The sequence below is a fragment of the Lipotes vexillifer genome, unplaced genomic scaffold, assembly GCF_000442215.2.
Source record: "Lipotes vexillifer unplaced genomic scaffold, Lipotes_vexillifer_v1.1 scaffold231, whole genome shotgun sequence".
NCBI lineage: Eukaryota > Metazoa > Chordata > Mammalia > Artiodactyla > Lipotidae > Lipotes > Lipotes vexillifer.
In genome coordinates this window covers 2,239,898-2,246,545 of record NW_006791822.1, presented here as the reverse complement: position 1 = coordinate 2,246,545, position 6,648 = coordinate 2,239,898, and positions in this window count along the sequence as shown.

The following is a 6,648-nucleotide window of genomic DNA, read 5'->3' as shown; positions in this document are numbered from 1 at the left end:
TTAGGAAAGAGTGTGACTTTAAGAAAGGGTTAGGGACAATTGGTAGTTTAGATGAATCCAGGTTCCGTGAATCACCAAGTCCCAGTGAGCTTCTTTGCCATCAGTAGTCCCTTCTCGCAGATGAATCTAGTACTGTCTTGCTTGAAGATCCTTCAAGGATTTTACCTGAGGCAGTTAACCTACAAAGGATGCTAATTCTCTTCATGTCCGCCTCTCATTGCCATCAGATCCGTATTAGAGTCAGATTCCATCTTGTCTCAGAAGAACAATTAAAAAGTTGGAAGCAGAAGAAAATAGATACACATCAAAAAGGATTTTAAGATCTTAATAATTTAACTTGGTAGAACCCTTAGTAATATATATGGGAATGAATTCTAAGAGTGCTGATGAGGAAGGAAGAAATTTGTTAGTGTGGGTTGAATTGATCTATGTAGGTATAATGACCAGACATGTGGATACAGTGTGTTAGCTTGAGCATCTGAGACCAGCATTAGAAATCTGCTTGCTTGGAGAACAGAAATCTCAACAGTTCTCTGTATTAAATTAAAATGGGATGCCAGACTTCCCTGGAATAATGGAGAGTGTGGTAGACAGTAACGCCTGTTGACAAATATTTCAGGTCCTCTACTGAGAACATCACAGAATTGTACTTCCAGGCCCCCTTGTTAGTTAGTAGAGGGTGTGTAATTCCATTCAATAAACTGTGAGAGAACGTGGCACACATCATTTACAGGCCAGGGCATTTAATTGCTAATGCCACACTTCCAGAGCATTTCTTCCCTCTGCTACATTGACAGACAGTGTTTGAGATGGTGGCTGTTGCATCAGCTTGGTTCACTGAGTGTCTCTGGTAGTAGAACCGCTTTGCTGACCTGAAATGAGCAAGTAGTGTGAGTAAAACATAAGCCTTCAATATATACAACTACTGACATTCGAGGACAGTTACTGCATCGTAATCTAATTTATCTTGACTTACACCTAGAAGAAGTGAAACGCTGAGAATTTATCATGTGTTATCCATACATCCACGATATCACTATGTACCCCAGGAAATGTCCAAAAATACTGCCATGACCAAAGTGCTTAAAAACAGTAGTTACCCCTTAATCACCGGGAATATGTTCCAAGACCCCCAGTGGATGCCTGAAACTGCAGATAGTACTGAACCTTATATATGCTATGTTCTTTCCTATACATACATACCTGTGATAAAGTTTAGTTTATTAATTAGGTACAGGAAGAGATTAACAACAATAATAAGATATACTGTAATAAATGCTATGTGAATGTGTGTCAGAATTTCTCACTGTACAAGTTTAATGCCCTTTCCATCTTAACTAAGCACCTATGATGCACTGTGGCTGTAAACTTTTGCAGTTTGAGATGCAGCAGCAAAACTAGTACCAGTTCCTTTTCCCTTCTTCACAATTCCACTGGTAGAAAATTCATTCTTACTGTGAAATTTAACCATCTCAGCATTTGACTTTTTCTTGCCTTATAAAGTCAAGAACTTTCACCTTTTCACTTAAAGGGCACACTTTATGGCTTCTCTTTGGCATATCCGAATGGCCAACATCACTACTCTTGTGCTTTGGGGCTGTTATTAAGTAAAATAAGTGTTCCTTGTATAAAAGCACTGCGATACCTGGACAGTTGATCTGATAACCTAGATGGCTACTAAGTGACTAATGGACGGGATACCCCAGACAAAAGGATGATTCATGTCCAGGGTGGGGTGGAGCAGGATGGTGCAAGATTTCATCACGCTACTCGGAATGGTGCACAATGTAAAATTTATGAATTGTTTATTTCTGGAAATTTCTATTTAATATTTTTGGATTGGGGTTGACCACAGGTATCTGAAACCTCAGAAAGTAAAACCACAGATAAGGGGGGACTACAGCACATTGGCAAAAGAAGCATCAATTTCCTTGAGGTCTGTTGTAACTTCCCTCTGAAAGCTGGAGATGACAGTGGAAGATGCCGTGATTGAGATGGATGCCTTATTTCAGTGGGATGATGGAATCCCAGAAATGCAGTTATGTGGTAGCTCTTCAGCACCAGGCATAAAGTACATATAAATACCATAATAGATAACAAGACCAAAGCATGAATTGGAATGATTTGACCCACAAGAATCACCCTCTCCCTAGGATGCAAATACATCTGCAAGAACCGCATACTGACTCTTACTTGACCTGTGTTGAAAAATGAAACTCTTAAGTCTGGGGAACAGAGACCTGATATAAGTCAAAAAAAAGTGAGAGTGTAGAGAGATATGGATTCCCTAAAAGGAAAGACACTGCAATATTGTCACAAGGTTGTGTTATAAATATTCCTCCTCAGATCCTTCTGCCTCCCACTCCAGTCATTCCCAAAGGAATCTATGGCCATTTATATAGTCTTTATATACTGGGCAAAGAGATAGTCAGAATATTAGGAGAATATTAAACATTGAGACTTGGGTATCTTAGCTAAGGGTATTCTATGAAGGATGAGTGACCAGTTCTGTTTGTAAACCCACCCATGGTAAGATAAAATCCCTTTCACAATATGGAGGATTTTAGATTGTTAAGTTTGGTTTCTCTTATAGTTAGAACTTTGGAATCTCTGTGTTTCCATGAATGTTTCCTTGGAAAGGCAGAAAAATTGTACCTAGAGGGGTGGGATAGGGAGGGTGGGAGGAAGATGCAAGAGGGAGGAGATATGGGGATATATGTATATGTATAGCTGATTCACTTTGCTCTAAAGCAGAAACTAACACACCATTGTAAAGCAGTTATACTCCAATAAAAAAAAGGTAAAAAAATTGTATATTAACTACAGACACATATATACATGTCGCATATTGGTTAAAAAAAAAAGCAATGGTCAAATTTTAATTCTAGTTTCCGGTAATTTGGACCCTAGTTCTTCCTTTAACTGTTTTTAAAATGCTGGGAAGTTTTCTTAACCTCTTTGAACCTCTTTGAATCATCAATAAAATGGGATGAATAGTACATGGTGTATTTTTACAAGCTTGTTGTGAGGTTTAAATAAGAGGATGCACTTGAACTTTGTGAAGTGTAGAATGTTGTGGAAATGTTTCTTTTTCATCATTTTGGATTCCCACATCAAAAATTTCTCAAGAGGAGGATTACGGCTAATTCATTTTAAAATCCCCCAAATATCAAACATCATGTATTGTACCTAACAGTTACTTACTTGTCGTTAAGACAAAGTTGCATTGAGAACTAAATATTAGAGCACAATATAGGATTTTGGTGAACTTGGAATAGCCCTCCATTCACTGACTCCTTCTCTGTATGTTGTGTTTTACAGTAGCTAAGTAATGAAAGAGGCTTTAGTCACTCCACGGTACACTGAAATCCAAAGGTAGCCTTTTAGTGCTGTTTTACACATCCTCAGTAATTCCCACCTGACAATATGCCTCTCAACATCATCCAGGCATTACCAACATCTCTGCCACCTTCCTAAGAGCATATCTTTGCCCAATCACAAAACTACGCAACAAATACAAGAAACCTCTAGTAGGGTCAATGTTCCCATAAAGCTCCTTTGCAGGATGTGTCCAGATACTGCAAGACACAAAAGGGAAAGTAAAACTTTTGGGGAGTAGGATGTGAACTATTAATAACAGCATTCCATTGAAAACAGGGAGTCAGACTCACAGACATATATTTTCTTGTACTGGAAGAGAACATCTCGTTTTCGGATTCTGTTTTGTTCACCTCTTCCCAGGGAAATTGATGCTTCTCTTGCCAATGTACAGTAGTCCCCCCCGCCATCTGTAGTTTTGTTCACCTCTTCCAAAAGCACGTTTTTATCTTATTTGATTAGAAACTGTGCAATTCACTTCGCTGAAATGGTTTTAACAATTAAAAAGCTCTAGAAAGCAAGGTGTTATCAAGTAGTATGAATTATTCCACCTTGAGTGGAACATGAACCTAGATGCCAGGAATTTTTTAGAATACAGTTTCAGTAATTCCAGGCAGTTAAACTATTTGTTTATTTGGTTCATTAATTTACTTTTTGCAAGTTTGCATCTCATTTGCAAAATGCGTTAAATTCTTCAGTATTTTTACAATAGGGTTGAGTTTCATAGTCTTAAAATATGAGCCTATGAAAGGAGTCTATTTCAGATTCTTTCTCACTAGTGGCTTATCAGAAAGCTGTCATTAAGATATCAGGACGGGCTTCCCTGGTGGTGCAGTGGTTAAAAATCCACCTGCCAATGCAGGGGACACGGGTTTGAGCCCTGGTCCGGGAAGATCCCACATGCCACGGAGCAACTAAGCCCATGCGCCACGACTACTGAAGCCCGCGTGCCTAGAGCCTGTGCTCCGCAACAAGAGCAGTCACCGCAATGAGAAGCCTGTGCACCTCAACAAAGAGTAACCCCTGCTCACTGCAACTGGAGAAAAGTCCACATGCAACAACAAAGACCCAACACAGCCAAAAATAAAATTAATTAATTAAAAAAAAAAGATATCAGGGCAATACCTAGGGAACATTTATTCTATATTTAGGTAGAAGGTGACCTGAAATTGCTTTGGTGAGTTCAGGTGATTTATACGTTGTCTTGTTTGGTTTATTAAAATATACCCTGGGTGTAGATAAGCTGTTTGGATTTGGTGAGCACAAGAGTGTGAGGATGTGTATTTGTGTGCATGTTTGTGTAGCGTGGCAGTTGGGGCTGAAAATCAAAGTCCTGATGCATAACTGTTGATGTTACAAAATGTTTTGAAAAAGTCATCTCTTTGTCACCCTATTAGTGAATGTGCACTCTGTGTATGCAAGTCTGTCCTCTGCTTTCTGAGGTTGCTGCAGGCCATTTAGACTTTTCTGATTTAGCTGTTTATAAAGTGACCCTCCACTTTAGCTTCCACTTAGTTATTGTATTTCTTGGGACCATCTATGTAGGAAATGCTTATTTCATTTCATAAGAGATTGTAGTTTAAGTATATCAAGAACCTTTTTCCTCCTTCTTAACCTGTTCATGTCTGTGTCTGTTATTTGCATAAAGTAGTGACTCAAAACATTTTTCAAAAATTAAAAAGTCTACTGGATTTCTCTTAGAGTTCACTTATTTTAGGGAAAGGGGTAACCCAGTTTCAATAAGGACCAAACTAAACCTACTAAAAATTGGTCAATACTGTCAAATAATTTCTTAAATAAACTTACCATCAATCTTGAGATAATTCTGAATCCCAAGTTTCACTCAAAGAAAACAATTAAAATGTGGAGTTGTTTTGTGTTTTGAAGGAAAGGGGAACGTGATGAGATTTCCTTTTACCTGTTTAGGGACCTGAAGTCTGTAAAATTTATTAAAGAATTTTACATAGAAAGTAAATCTTTGATAGCATTTAGTTATATGCACAATAAATTATACCTGCAACTAGCATCTATTATCAATCTTTTTTTTTTTAACATCTTTATTGGGGTATAATTGCTTTACAATGGTGTGTTAGTTTCTGCTTTATAACAGAGTGAGTCAGTTATACATATATATATGTTCCCATATCTCTTCCCTCTTTGTCTCCCTCCCTCCCACCCTCCCTATCCCACCCCTCCAGACAGCCACAAAGAACCGAGCCGGTTTCCCTGTGCCATGCGGCTGCTTCCCACTGGCTATCTACCTTACGTTTGTTAGTATATATATGTCCATGTCTCTCTCTCGCCCTAACACACCTCACCCTTCCCCCTCCCCATATCCTCAAGTCTGTTCTCCAGTAGGTCTCTGTCTTTATTCCTGTTTTACCCCTAGGTTCTTCATAACATTTTTTTTTTCTTAAATTCCATATATATGTGTAGCATACGGTATTTGTCTTTCTCTTTCTGACTTACTTCACTCTGTATGACAGACTCTAGGTCTATCCACCTCATTACAAATAGCTCAATTTCGTTTCTTTTTATGGCTGAGTAATATTCCATTGTATATATGTGCCACATCTTCTTTATCCATTCATCCGACGATGGGCACTAAGGTTGTTTCCATCTCCGGGCTAATGTAAGTAGAGCTGCAGTGAACATTTTGTTACATGACTCTTTCTGAATTCTGGTTTCCTCAGGGTATATACCTAGTAGTGGGATTGCTGGGTCATATGGTAGTTCTATTTGTAGTTTTTTAAGGAACCTCCATACTGTTCTCCATAGTGGCTGAACCAATTCACATTCCCACCAGCAGTGCAAGAGTGTTCCCTTTTCTCCACACCCTCTCCAGCATTTATTGTTTCTAGATTTTTTGATGATGGCCATTCTGACTGGTGTGAGATGATATCTCATTGTAGTTTTGATTTGCATTTCTCTAATGATTAATGATGTTGAGCATTCTTTCATGTGTTTGTTGGCAGTCTGTATATCTTCTTTGGAGAAATGTCTATTTAGGTCTTCTGCCCATTTTTGGATTGGGTTGTTTATTTTTTTGTTATTGAGCTGCATGAGCTGCCTGTAAATTTTAGAGATTAATCCTTTGTCAGTTGATTCATTTGCAAATATTTTCTCCCATTCTGAGGGCTGTCTTTTGGTCTTGTTTATGGTTTCCTTTGCTGTGCAAAAGCTTTGAAGTTTCATTAGGTCCCATTTGTTTATTTTTGTTTTTATCTCCATTACTCTAGGAGATGGGTCAAGAAGGATCTTGCTGTGATT